A 17,592-nucleotide genomic window follows, 5' to 3' on the forward strand; every position below is an offset into this window, starting at 1 on the left:
GAGCCCCTCACAGAGGAAAGAATGGCACATTTCTAAAGAGGTGGACCTGTATGTGAGAATTAGGATAATTCCATGAAGCTTCAGGGAAAAAGATGAAGAGATAAAATTGGTTTCCAAAGCACCTGACAGCTCTCTTCTCTGGCCTTTGGGCTTCTTAGAGAGTCTCTTGTCCTCACCTGTTTCTTCATGTTCTTTTTCCTCTTCCCCTTTCTACCTATTAAAATCTCCTCTGAGGGAAGAATCTACGCAACTGGTTCCCAGTGAGGTATAAATAATTGATGAGATAAAAATCAATAGTATCTGTTTATACTAGCAATAAGCGACAAGAAAATATGTAATAGAAGAATAGGCTATCTTTCACACTGGCAACAAAAACTACAAGAGACTCTAGGAATTAAAGACTATACTTTGAGCTCTATAAGGAAAAATTTTAAACTGTGTTAAAGGCCATAAAAGGGGGTGCCTGGCTGGCTCAGACAGTGGAGAGTGTGACCCTTGATCTCAGGGATGTGAGTTCGAGCCCCACATTGGGTGTTGAGATTACTTAAAAATAAAATCTTTTGTTTTAAAAGGAGGACATAAAAGATCTGAATAAATGGGGGAGGTACTCCATGCTCATGAACTGAATAGCTTAATACTATGAAGATTCTCTCCAGGTTAATAGGCATGTACGCTGAGTCTCTTCCTCTCTGGGCTCGGACCGAATTTGGGGCAGACCTGGCTAAACACACCAAGAAGGTTGGAATTGTGGGTAAATATGAGACCTGTTATGGTGCCTCAGGAAAATGGTGAAGAAGACTGAAGTAAGCCAGCACTCCAAGTACACTTGCTCCTTCTGTGGCAAAACCAAGATGAAAAAATGAGCTGCAGGGATCAGATATTGTGGTTCTCACATGAAAACCATCTCCTGTGGCACCTGGACCTGCCACCTGACAGATGACATCACAGAAAAGTCTGCTACCGGAAGACCGAAGGAGTGGAAAGACCAGTAGAAGCTCCACCATTTGAAACATTGCTAGCCTATAATAAATGGGTTAATTTATGTAACAAAATTACTTTGGCTTGTTGTTAAATTTATTAATTAGATCTTCTAATTTGTGTTGTATTAATTTTGCTTTCTCAAAAGACTTGGAAATTAAAAATCCTTCTAGTTTAAAGAAACAAAACAAAAAACACCAACTCCCCCCAAATTACCCTATTATGTCAATCTTATCAAGTTGGCAGATTTTTGTTTTTGTTTTTTGAGAAATACTGAAAACTTCTAAAATTTGGAAAAACAAGCCCATGATTTAGCTAAGTTTCCTCTGAAAAAGAAAGTCATAGAGCTGATACTTACAGCATACTACTATTGCACGATCATTCAAACATGAAACTGCTTCAAGAACAGACAAAATGGATAATGGAACAGAATAATAGGAGGCTCAGAGACAGAGCTGTGTTTAGAGTAGAACTTGGTCCCCACATGTCAATGTGGGAAAGGATGCAGCTCGATGGGAAAACTGTGGGAAAGGTGTCTACCAGATGGGAGAACTGCTCTCTATATTGAGAAAAATAAAACTGAATCCCTACCTACTGCATAAACAGATGTTGGTTCCAAAAAGGCTAAAGATCTATTTTCAAAACTATCATGAAGTTAACAGAAAATATATAAATCATTGTGACCTGTGTGTGGGGAAGGACTTCTTCCAATGCAAAAGCACAAAGAGACGAAAACATTTGCCTGACATGAGGTTGCCCCTTCTGCCCCTGCTGCCACCATGGAGTGCGGTGCCTCCCAGGTCACCTGTCCAGACAGTTTTGTCTGGGCCAACTCAGTAGCTTTTCAGAGTGGTGCACTCTGCTGACAGGGAAATTCACTCCTAGAGACTCAGGCAGCCCTTACCAAGCTCTCCTCTGAGACTGTGCAAATGGGATTCCATCTTTGTCACCTGCAGAAAACCTGTCAACACTACCCCTTCCCAGCTACCCAGGCTTGGGGAAATGCTTAGTTCCAAGCTCGGTCTCTAACCAATCCTCCTTTGGACTTACTTGAATCAACCCTCCATGTAGGGCCTCAAGTGCAAAAATTCTTTACTTTTCCCTGGGAGAAAAATAGTAAGGACTCCCAACACACAACACATTAAGCGCATATAATACGATGAGTAATTTAAGGGGGAAAAAAAACCCCTTGATGTGACCTTTCCTTCTGCTCTCCATCATGAACAATGGGTTTTGAAAATTGAGCGAAGTGTTTACTCCATCCAGGTTCCCCATTCATTTATTTAGGGTACCATTCTGATTTCACTTTTTATACTTAATGCATCCTAAGGGCCTTTGGAATTACTCTGAGGTTTGGAAACGAAGAATGCTATGTTTAATGTCTGGCTCCCACAAGTTGCAAGGGCACATATATTAAGTTGTTGGACAAGGAGAACCAAAACCCTGCTTCAGGCATCCCATAACCCCCAGTGCTGGCTGACTGACGAAGAGACAAATGTGGCAGGACGTGGTGCAAATGTGATGTTGTGGGATGCCCCCTGCTTCCTTGAGCATAACAATTATTATCAGGCTGAGCTTTCCCTGGACAATACGGCTGTTCCGTGTTTTGAAGCTAATCATATTTTTGGATAGTTTAAAAATCCTATTTTAACTATCAGAACTATTAGAGCTCATTAGCCATTAGTAATTGGCACTACCAGTCAGTTTTGAACATCCTCAAAAATAAGTAATTATTATCGACTCAGTGTAGAAATTACAAAAAAAATGCACCCAAATAATAAAAAAGACATGAGATAATTTCCACCAAACTAGGCACTATCGTTAATTCTGTATAAATTAGGAAGCTTTTGATCTCAAGCAACAAGAAGTTTGACTCTGGCTGGCTTTAAAACTAGGGAAGTGTGCTAATTCATATAATAGGAACTCCAAAGATATGGCAGACTCAATAACACCATCAATCACCCAGATTTTTTCTGTCTCTCATCACTGTTGCCCACATGATTCATCAGAAGCCTGGTTCCTCTAGCGTTTCTAATACAGCTCCCCACAGCAATTTTGGCTACATTATTTTGCTCATATCCATTAGATGAGAGAGCAGGTAAAAATCTTGATGGACCAACTTAGTTCATATGCCCTCATCTGGTTCAGTAGCTGTCACCAAAGGGATTGCCCTGTGCTGTTTGGCTCGAACCTTGGTTCCAGAACCAAACTCTAATTTTTCCAAAGCAGGGAGGAGGAATTACTGAAACAGGTTTAGGTTAATCAGAGCACATTCCCTGAGCAAGAATAGAGGGCATAGAGTCATTTTCCCCTGAATCCCCTGGTCTCACTAGTTTCACAGGTCTACAGATGGGGAGGAATAGTGCCTCAGGAGCTGGATTTAATGAGCTGCACAGGAGGTGCCTTGACCACACCTGGCCTGGTTTAGATGTTGAGATTCCAGACTTTCAAGATATTGGATACCTCAAGAAGTTGGGATTATGTCAGGAAGGAGGGGAAAGGGAATGGATGTGGAGTGGGCAACCCAAAGTGACAACTTCAAGGCCTGATCTACAGTAAAGAGGAAGGGCGGCTGGATGTAGTGCGGATCAATGATGGCTGGCGAACACACCAGAAAGGATGCCTGCAGGGGGATCTCAGACAAAGCCCTCCACATGGTATGCTATGAGGTGGGAGTTCAACACTCCCTTGTAAGGAATGATGGGAACAGGGCACATCTGGGTCACTCAGTCAGTTGTGCATCTGATTCTTAGTTTTGGCTCCGGTTATGAACTCAGGTTGTGAGATCAAGCCAGCATGGGGCTCCTTCGTCAGTGCAGAGTCTGCTTGAGATTCTCTCCCTCTCCCTCAGCCCCTTCCCCATGTGCTCTCTCTCTAAAATTAATAAATCTTTTTTTTTGAAGGTTATTTATTTATTCATTTATTTGACAGAGAGAGAGAGAGAAAGATAGATCACAAGTAGGCAGAGAGGCAAGTGGTGGCTTGGGGAAGCAGGCTCCCTGCTGAGCAGAGAGCCTGATTCGGGGCTCGATCCTAGGACCCTGAGATCATGAACTGAGCCGAAGGCAGAGGCTCAACCCACTGAGCACCCAGGTACCCCTAAAATTAATAAATCTTAGAAGAAGAAGAAGAAGGAGGAGGAGGAGGAGGAGGAGGAGGAGGGGAAGAAGGGGAAAGAAACAATGGGAACAGGATGCTTAGGCTGGCTCTGAGAAGAAGCAGGAGAGGTGGGGTTAAATGAAGAAACACATACTGTTGCCATATTTACAGAAAGCTGTCAGTGAAGTAGGGAGGGTAGGGAAAAAATACCTATGAATTGTGAACAGCTCCAATACCTATGAATTGTGATCGCTGCTGACTGGGGAGTAGAAAGGGCTAAATCATCTCATACACGCGCACACACACAATTTTGTGTTATAAGGAACCAGGAAGAACGTTTGCCAGCTGAAAGCACCGGTTTAGTTCCTCCTTCACCCAAGCCTCCTACAAATTGTTCTTCCAGGAATACTTGCCCCATGTCTGGCTCTGTCACTTATTGGCAGTAGGACCTTGGAAACTTGTTTAACCTCTCTGTACTTCATTTTGCTCTTACGTAAAATTAGGATAATAATAGTACCTACCCTTCTAGGGCTGTTGTAGGGCTAAATAAGTTTATATATAAAGCACATAGAAAAGTTTTTGGAACTTAGTAAGCATAGTGTGTGTGTGTGTGTGTGTGTGTACCAACATATGTATGATATGGAAATTTTGAACAGACCGAAACCTGTGAATTGCTATGGACAATGACTCTTTTGTACCTCCCATTTTCTTCCTTTTTGAATGGGAGTGTTTCCAGCCTTTATCCTTTGCCAGTCCCACCACTGTCTGTCAGGTGCATGGGCAAGTGACAGGTTCCACTAGTTTCACAGGTCTACAGATGGGGAGGAATAGTACCTCAGGAGCTGGGTTTAATAAGCTCCACGGGAGGTGCCTTGACCACACCTGGCCTGGTTTAGATGATGAGATTCCAGACTTCCAAGTGATGCTGTAAGGGGATGAGACTTTTGGAGAACTTGAGAACGGGTTGGGTGCATTTTGCTTGTGAGAGAGACATGAATCATTGGGGCCAGAGGGCAGACAGACTCTAGGATGGCCCCCACCGAACAGCCCTATCCTAGTATTCACTCCCCTGTGTAATTCCCTTTCTCTGAGTGTGAGTGGGATGTGTGACTTGTTCTAACCAACAGAATGGGACAGAGATGGTAGAATGTCACTTCTGTACATTAGAAAAGACTAGATAAGACGATAACTTCCATCTTGCCAGCAGACTCTATTGACTCTCTCTTTGCTGACTTTGCTGAAGTGAGCTGTCATATAGGGAGGCAAGGAACTCAGAGTGGCCTCCAGCAGATACCAGCAAGAAGCCAGGCCCCCAGCCTAACAACCTACAGAGAACTGAATCCTGCCAACAGCCATGTGAGCTTGGCAGCATGTCCTCCAATCAAGCCTCAGATAAGACCTCAGCCCCAGCTGACCCTTTGCAGGTTTGTGAAAGGCCCTAACACAGAGGACCCATCTAACATGGGCCTGGATTCCTGATCCACAGAAACTACAGGGTAATAAAGGGGTATTATTTTTTGTCACTAAATTTAGGATGATTCGTTATGCAGCAATAAATTACTATACAAATTAACTTGAAAATTCAGGTTTTTTATAAAGGTAGCATTTCAGTGTAGTGAGGGGATGATTGGATTTTTCAGTAAATAGTGTTGAAACAACTGGATATCCATCTGGAGAAAGATACAGATGAAACCTAGATCCCACCTCTACAGTAAATTCTGCTGGATCACAAATTTAAAGGCTAAGGGCAAAATAATACATGTTATATAGAAAATATGGGGGGAAAATATCACAATTTCAGGGGAAATACTATCAAATGCTAAACTTTCTAGATGCCAGGAGTGAAAAGGTAACTTCAGCAGAAAAGTAAGAAGAGTTCTGTATGGAATAAACATTGTACGTATGGGGAGAAGAAAAATGAACCGGAAAATAATTTTCTCTATATGTAGATTGACAAAGAGCTCAATGAATCAGAACCAATAGTACAATAGAGAATGGGCAGAGAACATAGCCCACAGAACAGAAAATACTGGTGCATCTCAAACATGCATAAAGATTCTCAGCCTCACTTATAGTAAGAAACCATATTTGATAATGGTAAGATGCCGTATTTGAACCTATCAAGGGGCAAAGGTAAGAAAGTTAGATAATTCTGTGCTGAGGAATAAGGGAAGCAGAAACACTCATGCATGTGAATATACACTGGTATAAGCTCTATGAAGGACAATTTGACAAATTATCAAAATGTCATAATACAGGGCATCTATATTATGTATTATGGCCCAGTAGGTGGAGAGACTCTTGATGCTGGAGTTGTAAGTTCGATTCCCACGTCAGGCATAGAGATTAGTTAAAAATAAAATCTTAATGGGGTGCCTGGGTGGCTCAGTGGGTTAAAGCCTCTGGCTTTGGCTCAGGTCATGATCTCAGGGTCCTGGGATAGAGCCCCGCATCGGGCTCTCTGCTCAGCGGGGAGCCTGCTTCCTCCTCTCTCTCTCTGCCTGCCTCTCTGCCTACTTGTGATCTCTCTCTGTCAAATAAATAAATAAAATCTTAAAAAGCCAATAACAAAATGTCAAAACATAACATAGCAATCCTGGCTCTAGAAATTTGACATATATATGGACCTGCACATATATTCAAAGATATTCACTGGAGCACAGTTTGTATGGGCAAAGATTGAGAATAACTGGTGTTTGTTAACAGGGTACTGCTAAATATTTAGGGTACTGTTAAATGAACAAATAAACAAGGGAGTTCTATTTGTACTGATATGAAACTGTTTCCAAGGTTGTTAAAAACAAAGAATGAAACATTGTGTAATGTATGCTATTTGCACAGAAATTTACATAGATCAGACATGTTGGTACATGCAAAGAACACTTCTGGAAAAATACACAGTGGAGAAGTAGGTGGCCAGGGTGGGGCAAAGTGAGAGCCATGTAGTTCTTATATTTTTAAAAAATATTTTGAATAAATATTATGAATGTATCCTCTATTCACAGTTATTAATAAAATAGTTTAAAAGAGGTAATGTTTTGACACCCAAGTGCTCCGTCCAGAATTTAAAAGGGAGTAGTCCTTTCCGTCCACGGGAGCCAGTGAATGCCCCCTCTGTTGGCAAAAAGGAGAGAACGCCCACTGCATTTCTTAAAATAGTGTATTGCAAAGCTCAGTGGGCTCAGCTTTTTATGACTGTTGGTTAGAAGACGGTCGGGGATCATCTTCCAAAAACCAACTCTCTGTCCTTTCTATTCCAGAAGGCTTCCCCCCCACCCCTGTGGAAATGTCTGGACAATGAGAATGTGATTTAGAAGAGCTGGTGACTCCACATAAAGCAGGTGGGGAAGCTGCGGAGGAGCGGTCCCCAAGCACCCTTTCCCTGGTTGGTGTCTTTTCTCAATCCAGCCCTTTTCTCAAGCCAGCCAGTGCTGCCACTCCCCCCCCCCCCCCCCCCGGGCCTTCGACAGAAGCGCAGCTGCTTCGACTGACCATCCCCACCCACCCCCCTTCCAAGTCTGGAACAGCCCTTGCTGGCACCTCGGCAGCTGTGACTCACTGCAAATGCTTTGCATTCCGGGATATTCTGCAGGGTTTGGGTCTCCCCTGTGGCTGCAAGCATTAGGCAAGTTGAAAGTGAGGAGTAAAGCCCCCCCACCCCCACCCACCACAGCTGCCAAAACGTTGCAGGAAAGAGAGGGAGATTGTTAGGAAAACTGGAGAGGTTTTGTGCCGGCAGGACCGCAGCCAGCTGTTTGGGCCTGCTGGTAACTTGAGCGGGACTGGGAGATGAAGGGAGGCCTACTCAGGGGCTGGTCCAAGCCCCAGCGAGGCCCATTCACACATCCAGAAGCACTAGCCGCCATCTGGTGACCATCTCCATTTGTCTGGGAAGGACGGGGTTGAAGCCACTCTAGAAAGCAGATAACATGAGTCTCATCCAGAAGTGTTCGTTTCAAACACTAGGTCACCTTTAATTCACTGGCTTTATTTTGTTAGTTTATTCCCCTCCCCACCTGCTATAGAGCTGTATACAATTTATGGTCAGGTCAATTTGATGTGGTTTTAGAATACAGGTGAGGTTTGGTGGGGTGGAGTCCGGAGTGGACGACTCAGAAAGAATTCCTGAGAGATCTTCAGTGCAAAATGGTGATTTATTAAAGTCCCAGGACAGGACCCCAGGGCGGAAAGAGCTGCTGTCCCATGGTTGTGAGGGGTAGCTGATTATATAATATGGGGTTGGGGGAGGTAAGCAAAAAGGGAAGTTTCCAAAAGAACTTTCATAAGCTAAAGAGGACCTACAAGATACCTGAGGCTTTGTCATGGTCAAGTTAAGGTTTACCCCTCTAGTAAGGCATTAACATGAAAATAGTTGGAAACTTCCTTGAGGAACATTATACTCCGCCCACTTCAAGTGTCTGTTAATGGGCTGAGGGTTATAAGAGCATTTAATTGTATCTACATTTTCTTCTGGAAGCTAGGTTATTGATAGAAATACTTTGTTCTTGTAGATCATGAAGACATTTGTAAACTGAGGAAGACTCATGTCTTGCAGGATTGTGATTTCTGTAAGTTTAACTATTTGTTGTTCCTCTCCTTAGTCTTAGGGCAGCCAGGAGTGCATGAGAAATGTCACATACATAGATCCCATAGAGGGAGGCATTGTGGGGTGTCAGCTTCTGCTTTGTCCTCAGCTTGCCCTCTGTTCCCTCACCAAATTGACATCTATTTTTAAAATGGTAGTGTTCTTTTTCTTTTTCTTAAACTTTGGAACTCTATGCTGGAGACTTTATGTAAAGAAAGAAAGAAAAGAAAGGAAGGAAGGAAGGAAAGAAAATAAAATAAAGAGAAAGAAAAAGAAAAAAATAGAAAAAGAAAAAAGTGCCAACCTGCCCAGGTTAATTTAACAGAGATGAGTAGGAGTTGGGGAATGGAAAAGCCCTGCCCATTCACCTCCACCTTCATTTCTTCAAAAAAAAAAAAAAAAAAAAAAATTAAAAACGTTTTTCCTTTCTTTTTCCTTTCCTTTTCTTTCTTTCTTTCTTTCTTTCTTTCTTTCCTTCTTTCTTTCTTTCCTTCTTCCTTCTTTCTTCTTCTTCTTCTTCTTTTCTTCTTCTTCTTCTTCTTCTTCTTCTTCTTCTTCTTCTTCTTCTTCTTCTTCTTCTTCTTCTTCTTCTTCTTATCTTTATTTCATCCCTGCTTCTCTATGTGGACTCAAGGGGGCATAATTTTAAATAATCTTTATAACTTTAGCAACTTTATTGAGGTACATTTATTTACAATAAAATACACCCATTTTAAGTACACAGGTTGATGAATTTTGGCCATATCTATGTAAAGCATGAATTGAAACCACTGGCTTGGTAGATATGAACATAATGAAATAAATGCACATTTTTTAAGGGGGGGGAACATTTAATCTTCACTATATCGTCCTAACTGCCCAGGTATGCACCATCACATTATACTTCCTTTGCTGTCAGACAAATAATGATACTCAATTTAGTTCTACTTGGATTTCATAGAAGGAAACCACTTGGATTTAACACTAAACCAAACTGAAGCCAAGTGAAAGTATTGCTAATTTTTTAAAAAAGATTTTATTTATTCGACAGAGAGAGAGACAGACAGACAGACATCACAAGTAGGCAGAGGCAGGCAGAGAGAAGGGGAAGCAGGCTCCCTAGTGAGCAGAGAGCCCGATGGGGGGGCTGGATCCTGTAAGGACCTATTTAGAAACTGTCCCTGCTCCCCTTCCCTCAGGGGATTTACTTGGAGACAAGTCCCAGAAACCAGCTTCAGGTAACAAAGCCCAGATACAAAGGTGGGTCAGGCCAGGTGGAGACATCCATCAGTGGGGGGATGCATACCGTCTCCCTGGTTACCAAGGAGTATGGGCCCCGCCCTTTGGGAGCCTTTTGGGAGCCAATCCCAATCAAGGTGTAATAGGCTGGCTCAAATGTCTACTAGGGTAAATTGTAACTCAATTGGTCACCTAGCATCACTGTGGAGTTTCCTGTGTGTGTTACAATCTCATTGGCCACCTGTGCGTGGCCAGGCCCGACCGCATGGCCTTTGCCCTTAAAAGCTAGTCTGTGAAACAGAGAGGGGTCGCCCTCTCTTGTAAGAGGTGCGTCCCCAAACGCTTAGTTAGATTCTTGATGCTTGGTGTGAAATAAAGCTTTGCTTGACCTTCGCTTTATATCAGTCTTGCTCCTTTAATCACGGACCCATTATTGGAGCATAACAGATCCCAGGACCCTGAGCTCATGATCTGACCTGAAGGCAGAGGCTTAACCCACTGAGCCATCCAGACGCTTAGAAAGAATTGCTAAATTTTCAATAGTTTTCTTCTTTTGAGAAATACTAACCTCTAAAAGCTCTACTGTAGATTGTTCTGAACGTTGCATTTTTTTGAACACTGATCTCTGCTATAAAAGACAAAGATAATGTTCTCACCCCCATCCCTGTATCCCCTTCCTCTGACTTTTATGGTATTTTTATACTGACATGTTTGTGACATCAGCGTTATGACAGTCCACTGGTTTGTACTGGTCTATATTTAAATGGGTTTGGTTTTCACCCAGAGCCTCTTCCCCTTTCCCTCTTCCCCTCTTCTCCTGGCTTCTCTGTCCCTCTTTCCCCCCTTAAATTCCTGTCTTAATGGCCAGCCTATCATTATGATTTTTTATTTTTCTTTTTGAGAGAGGCTCATGGGTGCTGGGTTTCCTTTTCTTTTCATGTTTTGGAAAGTCTATCTCCTTGAGTGACAACTCCTTTTGTTAAGATATTCTTGGGTTACGTTTTGTCATTGCTCCTGCCTTTTGCCACTGTATTTTGAGGTCACTACGTCCCCTGCAGATAATTTGATATCATCAGTCTGAAGGCATGAAGAACTCTTTCTTTACTTTTGAACTTCAGTATATAGGCAAGATGGGCCTCAGGGTTGAGCAGTCCTTGTGGAAGTTCTCTGACATGCAATGTGTTCTTTAATACAGCAGATCTATTTTTATTTCAGGGACATTCTCTTGAGTAGTTTTAATTTGATGGGTTTAATACTTCAGGACACCATTTTTCATCACACGAGATCACTTTTATCCGGTCCCCACTATCTACCTCCATTCTACTAACTTTAATCTCTTAGTTCCTTTTTTTTTTTTTTTTAATCTGTGTTTACTGTGGTTATATCTAACTTTTTTTTTAACTTTTGCTATGTGTTGTAATTCAAGTTTTAGCTGTTCTGTTCCTTGCTGTTTTTACTTTATTCACTAGTTTTGTAATTATGTTGTTTTGTCTTTTTTTTTTTCAGCTCTACTTTTTCTTCTTTTATCACAGGGTATTTAAACTCATGTTCCATATAATTCATGTTCTTAAAATGTTTTGTGGTTTAAAGCTCTTGCAGGCAACCCCCTTACTTCTAGGGTTTTTCTAATTTGGAAGCTCCTGTTATCTATTACATTTATGTTATTTTGTTTTTGTTTTTTCTTTGAATTGTTAAATAGCAAGTATATTTGTGAAATAGTTCTCTAATTTTTTTTTCATTCTGCTCATATTCTATCTAGATTTTCTACTTTCTATTTGCTTTGAGTCAGGATTCTTTCTACTCTAGAAATATCCAAAACCAGTTTGTTCCAGTTTGTTTTCCTCTCTATACCACAATCTGAGGGCTGGAAATTTTGGGTCTTCACACTTTTCTGTGACTTGAGGTGATGGTAGGGGATGGAGGAGATATGCATCAACTAGACAATATGTAGTCTTAGAAGGTTTGTGCTCTGCTTTTCCGAAATTTTGTTAAATAGCCTGTATCAGTTCTCTTTCACCCTGTTGGAGTTTGTACCCTGTTCTTGGGGAGTGGTGGGAGGAATACCTTTAGTTTTATTTAACAACCAGGATTAATCATTTAAACTGGGATTAAATTATTAGTAGTGTGTATGGCTCAAGAGCCTTACTTGACAATTAGTTAGTGAAATTCATGGCATTTGGTGAAGCTCCCTCCCTGTTTGATTATCGTAGGTAAATATTTGTTTTACTCTTTTAAAAACTATGTGTTCATTTCATTCATTGGGTATTGGGGTATCATTTTTTTAAAAGATTTTATTTATTTATTTGACAGACAGAGATCACAAGTAGGCAGAGAGGCAGGCAGAGAGAGAGAGAGAGAGAGAGGAAGGGAAGCAGGCTCCCTGCTGACCAGAGAGCCCAAGCGGGGCTCGATCCCAGGACCCTGAGACCATGACCTGAGCCAAAGGCAGAGGCTTAACCCACTGAGCCACCCACGCACCCTGGGGTATCATTTTTTAACCTGGTTTTTCTAATAGCATCTGTGATATTTTTTAATGCTAATATCTATATTAAATAATTTCAAATTTACAGAAATATTATAAGAATAGCCCTCTAAGCCATGTGGGAAGAAAATGTCCTGGAGCTTACTTCCTGCTTTGGTAATAGAGTCCCCTTTAAACACAATCATTTTTTTTTTTTTAATGAAGATTTTATTTATTTATTTGACAGAGAGAGAGAATGAGATCACAAGTAGGCAGAGAGGCAGGCAGAGAGAGAGAAAGGGAAGCAGGCTCCCCGCTGAGCAGAGAGCCCAATGTGGGGCTCTATCCCAGGACCCTGAGATCATGACCTGAGCTGAAGGCAGAGGCTCAACCCTCTGAGCCACCCAGGCACCCCAAACACAATCACTTCCAATGAGATAGGAAAGCTGATTTCTTCTTTAATCATATTTGGTCACTGAGATTAGTAAAAAAAAATAAAAAGAGAAATACATAATTAGAGAAAAATACTACTGTGAAGTTAAAATTCAATAGCTCACTCTTTAATGCCTATTACCTTTGGGACATGAAGAATGGAAACTTTATGCTTTAAATCCTTGTCATCTGACCTTCTTGCCTCCATACCTCTGGTGGCTGCTGGACAGAACACATTAACTAACAAAACTGATAGGTTTAATAGATTGGTAGATAAGGATACTGGTAGAGATCTAGTGTGTCTAGATTTGAGCAAGGCATCTGATAAAACCTTTTAAAATAACGGTTATGTAAGTGCGAGCATGGGGGTGCCTGGGTGGCTTATTCATTAAGCATCTGCCTTTGGCTCAAGTCATGATCCCGGGGTCCTGGGATCGAGCCTGTATCAGGATCCCTGCTCTGCTGGAAGCCTATTCTCCCTGTCCCACTCCCCTTGCTTGTGTTCCCTCTCTCGCTGTGTTTCTATCAAATAAATAAGTAAAATCTTAAAAAAAAGAAAAAAGTGGCAGGATGAAGGTGTGTGTACCGGATGATGAGGCAAGTGGGAGGACTACAGCTGGAGATCAGTATGTGGTCCTCAAACCCTTCTGACGCTATCCTGTGCAAGCCTTGGAGTCTGAAGAAATACAAAAAGCGAGCTTAAAAATTCTGTAGAAGCAGCAGCAGCTTGGAAATGAAAACTAACTAGACAGAATCATTCCTTCAAAGTTCTTTGGAAAGGATGGACCCAAATTAACAAAATGAAAATTTATGCATGATAGGTATTTATAATTTGGGTTGCCCAGCATCTAAAAGCTCTTTTCGTTTTTGGGAGGAATCCTAAGATAATGATAAGGAAGCATCCCTCTCTTCCACCATGGAAACTAAAAGGGCAGCCATCCCCTTGGGACAAGATCTAAGACAGCTAATCAAATGCTGTCACCTGGGACTTTATATCCTAAAGGGTAATGACAAGGCTCAAGTTAATTAGGTGCTTCAGGATGGCTCTATGGGGGAAAGGTAGGGGTAGTCTGGAAGGATGGCTTGTCTAATGCCAGCAGAATGCAGCACAGGGATGGTAGGTGTCCAGTGGTAGTGAGGCCATTCTTGGGCAGTGAATACCCTACTAGCCTGTCCTGAGAAGCCTGCTCCTGTGGTGAAAATTCATCTGGGCCTTGCCTCCCTTGGCCTATCTGATTCATTTCTATCTTTCTTTGATTCTAGGAGCCACGATAATCAAAATACATTCCACTTCTGCTTAAGGAACCATAGTTGTTTTCTGTTATTTATAATCAAGAACCTTGTCAAATACAACATATCTGATTCAGGATCCAAAAATCAACTAAGAAGACCTGGGCTCTTGGCAATTCACGTGGAAGAGACATATTGAACAATGATGCAATGGGTGTCAATAAAATGGCATGACTGCCATAGAGCTACAACGGGCAGGACAAAGATGGTCAGAGGACATCTTATTCAATCTTCTGCTCTGGTTCACTACAACTAGAGTCTATTTTTCTGTTCAAAGTGTTTTCTAAGGCTGATGGGGACAGATTAAAATATGTACAGTGGAAGAGTGACCGGGAAGTTGATGAGTCTTTGTATGAGAAGCTAGAGAAATTTAACTTAGAAAAGCCGTAGGGAGGACGTCCTAGGATTCTTTCAAATTATGTGACTACTGAGATAATTTTATAAAAGTGTAATGATACAAAGGCAGATGCAAAATGACCTTAGAAATAAAACAATGTCCCCCACACCAATACTGAGCTCTGTGTGTATATCACAAAAGACGAGAGAAAGTGAGGGCTGCGGGTGTGTTCAGATGGAACAGGGATGAGAAGTGAGTGTTGTTTGGACATTCACTTCTATCACTAGAGGAATGAGCCTTGTAGGGACCATTTCCCAGGCTCCAATCAGACTAACACTTTCCTTTTGGGGACCCCTTTTCATAGGGTACAGATATTTTTTTACTCCAACAGTGTTTCTAAACTATTGTTCGGAGACTCCAGATGACTCACCTTTTTCATTATAAAAAATTACAAGATCTAAATGTGCTGAAATAAAAAAATAAAATAAAAAATAAAGGTACTGAAATATTCCAAAGGTGTCCTATTATATAATATCCTGTTCATGCTCTGCCTTCTGGTTTCTAGTCTCTTCAAATGAGTAGTAAGTCTCAAGCCCTGTCCTTCCTGGTAGCTTCATAATTAATCTAAGGCTGCTTCTATCATCAGAGTATCCCTGAGAATAATGTTGATTATTCTGAATTAACTATTTCAGGTATGAAATAATAAATCTTATATATGCGTATATTACTTGCATATTTCTTCTGACTTTTATGTGGAATGTAAGAACTAAAGTAATTGAGGATATTTTACATTTTTGAGAAATTAAAACTCCTGAACGTAATTAAACTCTTTTTGCAAGTTTGAATGTAAACTGGTTCCACCACTCCTAAGGATCCCCTGGCATCAAGAATTGAGAGAGGTTAGGAGGAAATGAAGGCCTCCCCACCTTCAACTCTCCTTGGCACAGCACCCAGGACCAAGTCTTCTCCCAGGGGAATACAATCAGGGGATTCAATACTGGCAGGGTTTAGAGAGTCAGACAAGAGCTTCATTCAGGCTCCTGAGGGTTCCAACAAGAAATACTGCTGTGAGTATCCTGCTGACTACGGAGCATGCATATCAACCAGCTTAACTTTTGTTCCTTGTTTTTATAGTTATGGCAAATGATCTGGGTTTAGCCACTCCTCCTTCCCTCTGTCCTGTCTTGCAACACATCTCTCTGCAAAGTCTGATTGAGGCTAGAGGAGTAATCTGTACCAAAAGAACAGACTGAGAGGGTGGGGAGGTGGGGAGGGGGGAGGCGTGGGTATTGAGCATTGTCCAATGCACATAGCAAAGGACTGTTGGACTGAACTGAACTAAAAGGAATGGAACTACCTGGCTCATAATACCAAAACCACACAAAGACAAGGAATACTTGCTAGGTATCTAAACAAATTAATAGATAACACCACTTTCTGGCAGGGAGAGAAGCTGGGGATGTATTTTTCCTTGATTTTTCTATTATAGCTTGAACCACTGCATAGTCATTTATTAAGAAATAAAGGAACAGAGGAATGGCATTTTAAAGAAAGTCAATAAAAACAGATCCTTTTAACTCCTATTGTCATACTAGGCTTGTTTCTTAGGAAAAATGAATTGTCAACAATTCTAAAATCAAAAATCACAAGACAGTTAAGTTTATAATGATATTTACCTAGAAGAAAAAAAGAATTAAAGACTTCATTCCATTTCCCCTCTTTAAAACTGAATTTTCTCTCTCCCTTTTTATAATTCTTCATTTGGGGAAAGCAAGAGAAATGGCATATTAATTTTTATTTATTTAAGCAGTTTCCAAAATGCTACTTATGCAGGAAATGGCATTATTACACTCAATACAGCAAAAGGAAAGGATGCATAAAGATAAAGAATTAGAAAACAGATTAACGGTAGTACTGGTAAATAAATCCAACAACCAACAATATTAATAATTAACCCATTTTATTATTTTTTAAAGTTACTTTAAAAAAATTTTTTATTTATTTGAGAAAGAGAGGACGTGTGTGAGAGAGAGAGAGCATGAGAGAGAGAGCCTGAGAGTAGAGAGCTCCTGCTGAGCAAGGAGCCTGATGTGGAACTTAATCCTGGGATTCCAGGATCATGACCTGAGCCAAAGGCAGTTGCTTAACTAACTGAGCCACCCAGGCACACCTAATGTTACTATTTAAAAAAAAAAATTATTTATTTGAGAAAGAGAGAGATCACAAGTAGGCAGAGAAGCAGGCAGAGAGAGAGGGGGATCAGGCTCCCTGCTGAGCAGAGAGCCTGATGCGGGGCTCAATCCCAGGACTCTGGGATCATGACCTGAGCTGAAGGCAGAGGATTAACTCACTCAGTCAGCCAGGCGCCCAACCATTTTCTTTTTAATGGAGAAAAGCATACATACTAAAAATAGGAAATGGAAATTGATTAATAACCACAGATATGGGAGAAATTAAAAGACTTCTAAAAGCTGATTTTGCTCAGCTTTTTACAAAATTTTAAATGCACAAAATGCATGAATTTCTAGTGAAATATGAATTGCCAATATTGTCCCCAGAAGAGAGAGAAAATCGAAACACAGTAATTACTGAGAGAAATATGGAGAACTGTTAACCTCTCTACCAAGAGTAAACAAATAATTTCTACATCACAGATTATTTTACCAGTAAATTCTACCCACTTTTAAGTAATAGATGACACCAAATGATTTAGAGTATGCAGAAAAGAAAGAAACCCCCCAGATCCTCATGATGAATCAGCCTTTAATTGATACCAAAACTCAACAAAAGTAATAGAAAAAATAACCTACAGATCAAAGGCATCTATAAATATCAATGCACAGACTCCAAAGAGTGTATTAGCATAAAGATTCAACGCAAAAAGAAGAGCACACCTTGGAAAAGTAAGATTTATATAAAGACTGCAAAGATGATTCCATTTTAAGAAATATCTTTATATAACTCACCATATTAGTGCTTAAAAAGAGAAAAATCAGAGGGTTATCTCCATATATGCTAAAAAAGCACTTGGAAATTTCAACCATTCTGGATTAACATGCTAAATAAAGTAGGAATAATCATTTTATATAACACACACACACACACACACACACACACACACACACGCACACACGCGATAGAACCAGAAAGACTATGCTGTATAGAGAAATACTAGGATGTTACCCTCACCAC

At 40.9% G+C, this 17,592-nt stretch overlaps 1 pseudogene; it reads left to right on the plus strand.

The window, feature by feature from the left end:
- The first annotated feature begins 666 nt into the window (after nucleotides 1-666).
- Nucleotides 667-1,067, plus strand: LOC131837239 (60S ribosomal protein L37a-like; annotated as a pseudogene).
- Nucleotides 1,068-17,592: the final 16,525 nt, after the last annotated feature.

Source organism: Mustela lutreola, chromosome 7 (genome assembly GCF_030435805.1).
Source record: "Mustela lutreola isolate mMusLut2 chromosome 7, mMusLut2.pri, whole genome shotgun sequence".
Lineage (NCBI taxonomy): Eukaryota > Metazoa > Chordata > Mammalia > Carnivora > Mustelidae > Mustela > Mustela lutreola.